This window comes from Delphinapterus leucas, chromosome 14 (genome assembly GCF_059928025.1).
Source record: "Delphinapterus leucas isolate spDelLeu-1000000601 "Yukka" chromosome 14, BTC_Dleu_Yukka2, whole genome shotgun sequence".
Taxonomy (NCBI): domain Eukaryota; kingdom Metazoa; phylum Chordata; class Mammalia; order Artiodactyla; family Monodontidae; genus Delphinapterus; species Delphinapterus leucas.
This window is the reverse complement of record NC_143142.1, coordinates 14,346,994-14,359,029: the sequence shown is the minus strand read 5'-3', so window position 1 is coordinate 14,359,029 and position 12,036 is coordinate 14,346,994.

Here is a 12,036-nt window from a genome sequence, read left to right as displayed (position 1 = left end):
GATATGAGAACACGTGCTGCGTTACAGAAGTCCACAGTGATTCTAGAGCAAGGCTCAGATGAAGGGCCGGGAGTGGAGGCTCCCAAAGTCGGGTTGGACCCTGCTGCTGCTGCTGCTGACTGCCTTTGCCGAAACCCAGGTGCACGTGCTTTTAGTCTTGTCTATTGAAGAATCATCTCAATTCCTAGACTTCACTTCACATTGTACTGACAGCTGCCCCCATCCTCCCCCAGTTCTCAATCAATGCCAAGCCAGAACTCCGCGTCGGGGCGTGCATTATTTATCTCTAATGGGAGTAGAGTTACTCAAGGCATCAATGAATCCATGGATGCAGATGTGTCACCAGGACCTTCCTCAATCAATAGGTAGGGGGCAGATTCAACGGGGGAGGGAGGATGAGAAGGGAAGGGCCTGAAGATTCAGGGCAACCAGTGTTAACCCCAAGCTGCAGCCTTAGCTCAGACCCTAAACAAGTCCTTCTCCAGATGGGCCTCAGTTTCCCTCATCTGTATAAAGGGGCAGTGAGGCTAAATCGTCTTAGGACACTTCCAGCACTCATCTTTTTAATGAAGAGACTTGAAGTTTCCCGGGACTGTTCCCAGGCCCAGCTAGAAATGTTCAAAGCAGTTGAAACTAGTTTAACTAGCCCAGGCGCCTTCAGAAGTTGAGTTTTGGAAAAGCCATTATTTTTACAACATAAATGATGACTCACATACCCAGGGGCAGCTGAGTCTGGCTCATGCTTTCCATGATGGGCATGGCCTCTTAGATGTTTCTGCCTAGGGTAAGGGTTGATTGCATTTTTAGTATGTTATAACTAATCCTGGCTCATAAAGACAGTTTGGAAAGTAGAGAATGGGGAGGATTTAGCAATACATTTCCCCCAAGTTTTAAGGGCTTGGTTTTGTACCTTCTTAGAACTGTTTAATGGGTCTGGTGATTTGCTTCCATGAGTTGGACTCTAGCCATGACTGTACGCCTAATAGACATTTGGGTTTAGTTTTGCCGTTACAAGTCTTTGTGCCTGAAATGACTGTACTCAAGGGATGAGGCTCTGGTTGTCGGCCATCGCTTTTTTCCAGCTCTTCCCTGGTGAGGCCCTTGCTTATTCCCAGGGACCACTGTGCTATTGAAACCTCATGCTACCTAGGGAGACACTGGGTGCGTAGGGTCCCCCTGCAGGAGTGTATTTCTTGAGGTCCCCAACTTGTATCAGAACTAGTTGGAGTACAGTGAGGGGCTCAGGCCTCATAGCATCTTGGACGTCCCATAGCTTGCCCTTCACATCGCTTATGTCCCACCCTGGGCTTCCCTGTCTCGGGGAATGCTGCTACTATCTACTCAGCCCACACAACTGGGAGTTCTAGCCTTGATGGTTCTCTCCCCTTCATACCCAAAAGCCAGTTTTGTTTTGTGTTTTTTTAAGTCAAGTCCTATTACCACTTCAATTCCCAATCCATTTTCATCTTGCCACTCTCATTGCCACAGCTTGGGTCCCAGTCCCATACCTCACGTGGATAACTGGAGTATCTCCCTATTTCTTGCTGCCTATAATTAGATAGCTGCCAGCGATCGACAAAGCACACGCTCAAGTTTTGATTGATGTCTTCACATCATCTCTGGAATAAAGTTCGAAGAGATCCCACAGAACAGGGCTCCTGCCCATCTGTTCCCTCCCCTTTAGCTGCTACCACCACCCCCATATGCTCAACGTGCTCCAGTCACTGTCCTTTCGTTCTTCATCCCAAACTCATTCCTACCTCAGGACCTTTGCACTGGCGGTTCCACTTTGGATGTCTGAGGGTTTTGCACAGACTTCAACAGCTCATGCATCCATTAATTCTCAGCTGAGGACTCTGAATTAGTTACTGAATCTAAACTAGCCAGTGAACCCCGTCCTGGATCCAGGCACAGGAAGCCTGAGTTATACCGGATAGTTGAAGCATGACTGCCCTGGGGTATGGAATTTTCCGAATTTATTTTAAGTGCTTTATCCCAGAAGCATTAAGAAAGCCTCAGGCAGGTGACAGCCTTGAGTTAGGGAGGGATCCTTTGGGGACTCTTTCAAAAGAAACAAACCTAGGCAGAGAGCACATTTCAGGAACAGTTGGATGCTTTTCCTAGTAGAAGCACTCTTAGATATTTAGTCTTATTACTGAAATTAGATCAAATGGAGTTGGCCCCCCAAATGAGTTCTGGTCTTCACACCTCACAAGGTAATGTCCTCATAAGTCAAATGCAAATGTCAGAGGCTAGATAGATCTCAGAATCCAAGTCCAGGTTTACAGAAAAGCTAGATCATTCCTTATTCTCGCTCTTGGTTTGGTGTCTGACATGTAAGCAAGCGCTCAGAGTTTCTTTCTGTCCCTTTATTCGACCCTAGATGCCAATGGTTTTTTTGGCTTGGATCTCAGGTGAGACGTGCTTAGAAGCAAAGCACTTAAGATCTAAGGGCAAGAACGACTGCGTTTAGAAATCAGGTCTACTGTCCCTCCAGCCCAGTCTTTGCTCTAGAAGAGACTTAGAGGTTAAGTGTCCAGTCTTTCCTAGACGCCCACTAGGATGCCGGTGAAAGTCGACCATTCCTAAACCACTGGCACATCAACTTCCCACAACGTTCCCTCGCCCATGACTACTTGACTTTCTCCCCAGAGCCCCCATCTGCTGCACGAAGTGATGGGCAACGGCCTTCAGGGCTGTGACAGCTTCACAAAACTGGCCCACCTCTCCTATTCCTGTAGGGTCTTGGAGGGCGATCAACACCCAACGGGGTCCTATGAACTGTGCACCCTCTAGCTTATATCCAGGTGGGTCCGATCGGAGAGGATTCAGGAGATGGTTGGCAAAGGGAGCCCAGGCCACCCGTCTGTCCTCACATCTCTGCTTTATGCCCATTTTAACCCAGAACGAGTCAGTTTTCATTTCCAAGGTTAGAGCCCCTTTAAGGACGACGTGGTCTAGAGTTGAGTCCAGGGATTGATGCAGTTTTAGGGGCCACACATTCCTGGGTACCATCTGGTTTCCTGCGTGTGCATTTGTTCCCTCTCCAAGAAGTAGTAAGTTCCCCCATAAGTACAGCCCAGTGCGCCCACCACAGCTTTACTGTCTACGTGATCTTTCAGCTCTAAGTGTTGATCTTTCAACTTTACGTGTTGTGCAACTCATGCTAGGTGATCTGCAGTTCAGAGCGGAAAGACAAGGAACCACTTAGCCAAGTTACTTTATTCACACCAAGCCATGCCGTCTGTTAGCTTGGCCTCAGCTGTCTCCGGGTCACGAGTCCAAACCAGTCCAGTCAGTTGTGGCCAGGGGCATGTGACACACGCCATGGTCCCCAGCTCAGTCCTTAAGCCAGGGCTGGGTAATGATTGCACATCTAAAACCACCACCAGGGCCAAGATACACCAGGGCTTAGAGCGCCAAACCCCGAGTCTAGGGAGTACTTAGGTGAGTTATCACTTGAGGGATCACAAACAGAGGAGTAGAGACCCTCCTGAGGGCCAGAGAGGACAGGACAAAGGTTTGGATCTGCTTTGTCATAGGAAGAGGGGCAAAGGCACTGAAACCCTTGGTTTTGACTCCCCATCTATGGGTCACTGACCACTGATTTGGGGCCTGAAACTTAACATCCTCAGGGCTGCCATTTGGCTGGTATGACTTCTTCCAAGTGCCAGCCACGTGCAGTTTACCCCGACTAGCAGGGCCGCCCCCACTCTTAAGAAACTCGCAGTCTAGTGGGGGAGAAGGACCGTTAGAGGCCAAGTCAGCATCTACAGCAGACACGTGGGATCGCCGTGCTTACACTTAGCTTCCTCCACGTTCAGTTATGGCCTAGGACTGCCCATCTCGGCAGGGACAGCATCTTGCCTCAAAAGCACAGCCTGCTTTCCGCTCATAGGTGCGTCTCACCACGGGTGCACATGTGCAATTTACAAGTGTAGCCAAGTCTGAGCCCAGATTCAATCCTCACCTAACTGGAAGATGGGGACCGCCTCCCGTACCTTGGAAAATTCTCCAAGGCATTTGTACACTTCTCAGGTGGCCCCAGTGGCTCTCAAGCCTTGTTTCCTTTTATCCTAGACTCTCCTGTCCCTCAACACCTCGGGGGCTCAGACTACTTTCAAAGGAATCCAAATTAAAATGAATCAACAGGGGGAAAAAAATCAGCGGGGTACCTGCAAAGCAAAGAGGAAAAGCCTTATAAAGAGCCATGGGCTTCCCTGGTGGCGCAGTGGTTGAGAGTCCGCCTGCCGATGCAGGGGATGCGGGTTCGTGCCCCGGTCTGGGAGGATCCCACGTGCCACGGAGCGGCTGGGCCCGTGGGCCACGGCCGATGAGCCTGCACATCCAGAGCCTGTGCTCCGCAATGGGAGAGGCCACGGTAGTGGGAGGCCTGCGTACCGCAAAAAAAAAAAAAAAAAGAGCCATAACCCCAGTCAAAGGCAAGCATGATTTTGCATTGTAGGAACACTTCTCATGGCTTGGGAGGTTACAGGTGACCTCCTGTGTGAACAGACTTTCTAAGTAGCAAGCAAGGGCATCTCCTCTTATGAAGTAGCCCCATGTTAATTCAAGATTAATAGGCTAAATTCTCCCGTAGGGAGGAGATCAACCTTGCTGAGCTCAGAGCATTGGGATTGGGGAGAGAAATCTAAGATCAGGACAGTCAGAAGTCGCACACATGCTGTGTCAGACACAGTTCTGGGGGTACATTAGAAAAGAATCAACACACCCATTGGAATAAACCGTCCTCCAATAATCACGGGGTTACATTGTAAACAGTGTCTCTAGAGGATCCCAACCAGCTCTCATTCTCAAAGAATTCCTCACTCAGAATCAGCCTTTTATAAAAACACGAGCAAGTCCCCAGACCATAGTCACCTCCCTTTGCCTCACCTTTGTCTTTTGTTAAATAAGGGCTAGAGCTTCAAGACAACTCACTCATTTTTGAAGAGAATGAAGTTGAGAGAACGACAGCAGAAACCCATGCTCCATGCCCACCGCTCATGGGTACCTTTCAGCCACCCAACCTTCGCTGCAACTCCAGGGGGAAGGCATGCCTTCCCTCCCATCACCCCAAACCCGACTGAGCCTTCTGGGGCCAGCTCGGCCCCACACGCCCTTCAAAGCTTGAGCTAAGGGCTTGTCTACAGCGACCACGCCCCTCTTCTTCCTACATTTCACATCCTGGCAGTACAGTTGCAGGAAGACTGTCCATCAGCGGGGGATGAACAGGTAAGATGTGGTGGGCGCCACTAGGAATCCCACGCAGCAGATAGAAGCAATGAGCTGGATGCACACACGCAGCAACGTGGATGAGCCCCAGACGAAAGCCAAGAGGTTGCCGGGGCACTACACCACCTCCACATGTTAATAACACGCAGTGGCAAATTGTAAGGACCCAATTCATAGGATATTATCGAGCATTTGGCTATGGGGAATGGGTGCAGACAGGGAGTGAGACAGGAGGACAGGAGAGAATAAGCCGAGAGGGGACCCAACACTGCTTGGGTAGGATTGAGAACTTGACTTCAGGTGGAGTTAGTTGAGACTTGATGACTGACTCATTCGCTTGTGAAGATCTCACCTTAGTGCGAATGTAATGCCCCCAAAGCAGCCGAGACCTTAAGATCACAGGGTGAGCCTCACACTTGAGGTTAATCAAGCAGGACGACCCACGGGGCACGGCTCTACTCCCAGGTGCCTGGACTTAGCGAGTCACAGCTATGCAGAAAGGTGGGCCCAGGGGATGGGAGTGCTGGTCCCTTTCAGGGGTGTTCTCAAACTCGCCCTTTTCCTTAGCAGTAAAGAGGCTCCCACCACATGGCACAAGCTCTCTTGGTGTCCACGTGGTCTGCAGGGAACCTCGGGAAGAGCAGGTTCTGAGGAGGTCTGAGCCACCAGGCAACCCGCCCTTCCTCCCTTCCCGGTACATAAGGAGCTGAATTCAGAAAAGAGGCAGTGGAAATATGACCGTGGGGATGCTTGGGACCCTTGCCTGAGCTAGCTGAGGCTGCCTTACCAGGGAGCTCTTCCTGCTTGCAGAAGTTTGGAAGGGGATGAAATAACCACTTTTTTTTTGCAGTTTATTTTTGGCTGCACTGGGTCTTTGTTGCTGCGTGTGGGGGGCTACTCTTCTTGGCGGTGCACAGACTTCTTATTGCGGTGTTTCCTCTTGTTGCAGAGGCTCTAGGCACTCCTGCTTCAGTAGTCGCAGCACGCAGGCTGAGTAGTTGTAGCTCATGGGCTCTATCTAGAGTGCACGCTCAGTACTTGTGGCGGGCATGTGGGATCTTCCCGAACTAGGGCTCGAACCTGTGTATCCCTGCATTAGCAGACGGATTCCTACCCACTGCACCACCAGGGAAGTCCACTTTTTGATTGGAGGCTCAACTCTAATTGTTTTCCCCAGATTAACTGTCAGCTTTTTCTAACCTGTGCCTTGTACTAATACAGAGCTGATCATTTGAACGATGTACCCATTTAATTGGTATCACCCCATGAAGACGTACTATATACCCCCCAATCTAACAATGAGGAAACAGAAGTACAAAGGCTAAGTGACTTGCCCAAGGTCCACAGGAGCTAGCTGGGCTAAGATTCCAGCTGGGGCAGCCTGGCTTCAGAGCCTCGGCTCCCAACACCCACACATTGCACAGACTCTGTGAGAAAACTCAGCGGGTTTCAGCCCTACTCCGTGCAACCCTCCTGCCGCTTCCTCGCTCAGTTGTAAAAGGAATTTGGGAGAAGGAATTGAGAAACGCCTAACGAAGTCGAACATTGTGAGGCTGTAGTAACCAAAGCCTTTCCCCGGCCCCCGGCCCCCGGCCCCATCAACGGAAAAACCCAGACAGCTTCTAGCCCATGCCAGGAGCTGCTCCCAAAAGTTGAGCTGCAATTAGTATTCTTGCCTAGCTCCTTCCACGCTTTGGAAGGTAGGCTTTCAGAGCCCAGCGTCCTTGCAAGGTTACATGGCAGCCAGCTTGGAGCACCACACTGGGGGAGCTGGGGTGCCTGCAGGGTCACAGAACACGCCACCTTTTTGGCCAGACAGCCCAGCTAATGGGAACCCCGTTGTTGTCATCCCGTTTCCCTCCCCGTTATAGTTGACACACCCCAAGTGGAACCCACAGACAGCTCAGAGATTGGGGTCCTGCCTGTGCGTAGGGCCTCAGAGAGAGCTCCAAGAGGCAGAAAAGTAGTCTACTTTTGAAAGCTTCCAGGAAGACGAAGAAGGGTATAGCTGAAGGGGCTCCCGGACAGACAGCTCGACTTACCTCTCTCAATTCCCTCTTCAGCCTCCCTTGGCAGCCCCTGGAGGAGAGGCAAGGCTTGCAGCGGAGCCAGAGCCGCAGAAAGCTTCGAGGCAGAAAGACAGATCTCCCCACAGCTCTGGAGGCCCCAGTTCCAGCATTCTTCTCGTCTCTAAGCAACTGCACCGCTGCTCTTTCCTCCTCCTCTAGGTCAAAAAACGTTGAGGCTACTCCTGAATTTTCCTAAAATCTAGAACACATTAAGAAATAGAAAGCCTAACCAGCACTCACCACCACCCCACCCTGGCAAATAAGGCTTCCTTGGCTTAGAATGAAAGAAAGCACCTTCCGACCGACCCTCCTTCGACCGCCGCCCCTCCCCCGAAAAGGAAAGCAAGATGGCAGACCCCAGAGAAAAGCCTTGAACGAGGGCCCCAGGTGGTCCTTTTAACTCTTGCCGTGGTGCCGTCCTCACTGCCCATTGGCTGGTTGCTATCCTCCCAAATGCCTTTCACCTGGGCCCGCGAGCAGCTCCTGGACGTATTTAATTCCAGGTGCTGCCTATTAGGAGAGTGGCCAGAAGCTCCCAGTTTATGCCCACCGTCTTGGGGTAATTATTAACAGTGCTGCCTTCCACTGTCAAATGTGTTCCCTGTTTTGACAACCAGGGACGCTCTTTCTAAAGGAAAATGTGTGTCCTTCTATTCCCAACCTGAGCCTGCGGAAAGTCTCTCCCACCAGGAGGTGATCGTCAAGGACAAAACCATTTGCAAGGGGAGAAGGAGGTGTTAGGAAAGCATCGTGGCGATTTCTCCAGCTCCTGTGAATGAGCTGTGGCTGTGAACTCAGCTTCCCAAAGCTTGGCCAGATTATGCCTAACGTAACCAGCCCCCATCTTAGCTAGACAGTTCCTTGAATTTAAGACGTTCTCTTGAGAGCTGGATGAGAGGTTTTCATCTGTGGTTTTGTTTAAGTCCTCTTTAAACTGTTTGTATTGATACTTGAATCCATACCACCCTGAGTCCAAATTCTGGCTCTGCAAACCGACTTGCTGTGGAGCCCGGGTGAGTTCATTTTCCTTCCTTTGCCTCCATTTCCCCCTCTGAAAATGGGGGTGATCCTCACAACCTAGGGATGTCATGAGGATGAAATGGGTTAATATCTGTAAGTCTTCAGAACAGAGCATGGGATACAATAAGTGCTATAAAAGTGTCTGTTAATTAAGAATAAGAGGAAGGAGAAAAGAAACAGAGCTGATTTTTAAGTTTCTCTATGAGCTGGCTGACGGTGTGCTTTAATTCACTTCCAGCGCTACACCTTGGAGAAATTACTGTTGCCACAGCCCCACTTTGCAGAAAAAAAAATAGAGAGGTTAAAAGATGTTCGCAAGATTACCTAATAAGGGAACTTCCCTGGTGGCGCAGCGGTTAAGAATCCGCCTGCCAATGCAGGGGACACGGGTTCGAGCCCTGGTCCGGGAAGATCCCACATGCCACGGAGCAACTAAGCCTGGGCGCCACAACTACTGAGTCTGCGCTCTAGAGCCCGCGAGCCACAACTACTGAAGCCCGCGTGCCTAGAGCCCGTGCTCCGCAACAAAAGAAGCCACCGCAGTGAGAAGCCCACGCACCGCAACAAAGAGTAACCCCTGCTCGCCACAACTAGAGAAAGCGGCGTGCAGCAACGAAGACCCAACACAGCCAAAAATAAAAATAAAAGATTACCTAATAAGAAAGTGGCAGGTGTGATTAAAAAAAAATGAAATAATGCCATCTGCAGAAACATGGATGGACCTAGAGATTACCATACTAAGTAAGCCACACAGAGAAAGACAAATGTCATAGGGTATCGCTTATATGTGTAATCTAAAGACAATGAACTTATACACAAAACAGAAATAGACCCACAGACTTAGGAAACAAACTTATGGTTACCAAAGGGTATAGTGGGGGTCAGGAGAGGGGTAAATTAGGAGTTTGGGACGGACAGATACACACTACTATATACGAAATAGATAACCAACAGTGACCTAATGTGTAGCAGAGGGAACTACACTCAATATTTTGTAATATCCTGTAAGGGAAAAGAATCTGGAAAAGAATAGATATATATGTGTAACTGAATCACTGTGCCGTACACCTGAAACTAACACAACACTGTAAACCAACTATATTTCAATTAAAAAAAACAAAGCAGCAGGTTTGGATTTGAATTTGGGTCTAGCCGGTTCCAAATCCCACACTCTAACTACGCCACTGAGCGTGTATTTTATTTATGCTCGAATTAAAACTCTCACATTGCAAGGGCATCTCCTAGTTTTGGCACACAGGAATTTGCTGAAGTCCAACTTTCCCCTATTTATAACCTCCTGATTGTGTGGACTTTGATCACAGGCCCCTTTAGCCATCCTATTTCTAGACTGAAGAGGTGACGGAACACAGTTAATGAGGCTTCTGTGTATGCACCCTTACTTGAGGGTATTCCAGATCCTTTTAAGAAGGATGTGGGACAGAAAATCATAAAGAGGGATCATTCGATTGCTGTTATTAATAATAATCAAACAAATTCCACCAGGCTTGGGAAAATATAAAGCCTATTAGGATACACAATAATTATAACAAGGGAACCACTACAATGTCAGCTCCGTGACGGCAGGGGGGTTTGTCTATTTCCTTCACCTCTGTGTCCCTGGTGCCAACAACAATGCCTGGCACATAATAGGTGCTCAGGAAACACTTCTGTAATGATGATGAATGTGTGACGGAACGAATGAGCAGACAATGAAGGAAGCAGTGTAACAGAATGGGTAAGAACATAAGGTTTGACATCAGACGTATGTGAACTGAAACTCTAGCTCCATCCTGCTTGGCCTGAGACTATCCCAGGTTTAGCTTTGAAAATCCTGTATCCCAGGAAAGCCCTCTGGATAAAACAGGCTGTTGCTCACCGTATCCATTCATCGTGCAAGTCCCCCGACTTCTCCGAGCCTGAGTGCCCTTAGCTGTAAATGGGACAACGATATTGTGTACCTCATGGGGTTGCCATGGGGATTAAATGGGATATCACGCGTGGAATACGTACCACAGTGCTTAGCTCGCAGGAGGTACTAATTGGTGGGCACTCTTCCTATTCGCCTTACTGCGATCGACTACTGGATCTTGAAGATGCATCCTGCTTCCTGATACACGCTCTTGACCCTGCTTAGATTAGAATCCTTGGTTTTATGGCAGAGGAGGAAGGCGAGCCGCCTAAAAACCAAAAAGCTGGTGCCTCTTGGCTGTTTCCCTCTGCAGGGAAGTAGTCTCCCCCCGCCTCCCCCGAGGCTGCTTTTTTAGCAATCATATCTGGCTGCTCCGTGCTGATTTCCAACAGATGTTCCTCTAATGAAGCACACTGGAATCTCAGGCCCTTAATATAGTGGCGGGGTGTGATAAGTCCGAAATGGCTGTCATCATGACCTGCGAGGATGGTCTGGGCATTGTTTTGGACTGTCTTTCTCTGATTGTCCTGTGAAGGGGAATTTATTTTCTTCCATCACCTCTTCGCCCCATTCACCCACCCACGCCCACCACCGCCGAGGGCCCCAGCTCCTGCCCAAATTAAAAGTCTGAACCTTCTAGAGAATGCTCAGTGTACCATGATGAGGGGGGATGACAGAGGGAGGAGAGTGGGAAGGAAGGGTGGCTCAACAGAGGCCTGAAATCAATATTTTCAGGCTACAAACACGCAGATTCACTGACTCTCCGGCAAAAAGCCAGCTCCTGGGGGACCTGACGCAGGTGTTCCCTGAGCAGGAGGTATCGGGGTCCAGGCAGGAGGGCCCTGGTGTCATGCAGCCGGGGCTCAGCAGGGAGCATCCATTTACACACGCTCGGACCTTCTGGACGATCAGGGAGAAGCCGGGGACGGGGAGATGTTTCTAGCCCCTGTCTGCTCATGTCTCGTTCGTCTGAATGATCTCAGTGCCCCGGTTCGGTCAGGTCAAGAAGCCTTCCTGAGGGTTTCCTGAGTGCCAGCCCAGCCCTGGGGGCAGGCACGGGCACATAAAGTTAAGAGAAAGACTGCTCTGAGTGCATTACAACAAACAGCTCATTGACAGAGAGCCAGAACCCTCACCCTCTGGCTGGGACTGTTTGATATTTGCATCAACTCACGGCAAGAGGCGGGACGCTATTTCTCAGAATACGTAATTTCTGCCGATAATAATAAATAGCAAGCATTTCTGAGTTCTTACCAAGGCTCGGGCTCTGGGCTAAGTGTTTCATGTACATTATCCGCTTAATCCTCGCGATTACCTCATGAGGTAGATGCTTTCATCTCTATAGGTAACAAAGGCCCAGAGAAGTTAAGTCACTTGACTAAGGCCACACAGCCAGCCAGTGGCCAAGGCAGGATTTGAACCTGAAGAGAACTGACTCCAAAACCTAATTTTAACCACTCTGCTAAAGTATAGTACATCCAAATTTGGGCTATTCACAATTTCTGGTTGTTAAGATACCAGGGAGATAATTTCACCTATTTTGTTATAATATACTTAAAGAAAATCTATTTAGCTTAATAAAAGAATAGGGCTGGGTTTTTCATCATGTAATCAGAGCAACACAGAAAATTCAAAGAATCTGTTGCATAGAGATTTCTCATTTGATAGGAATTAACCTGTGATCCGTGGTCTTTCTCCTGACCATAAGCTCTTCAGTCCTCTGAAATTCACTTGGGGGAAATTTAATCCATACAGAATTCACACTGTACAGCAACCATACAGATTATTCCTGTGTGGAAACAT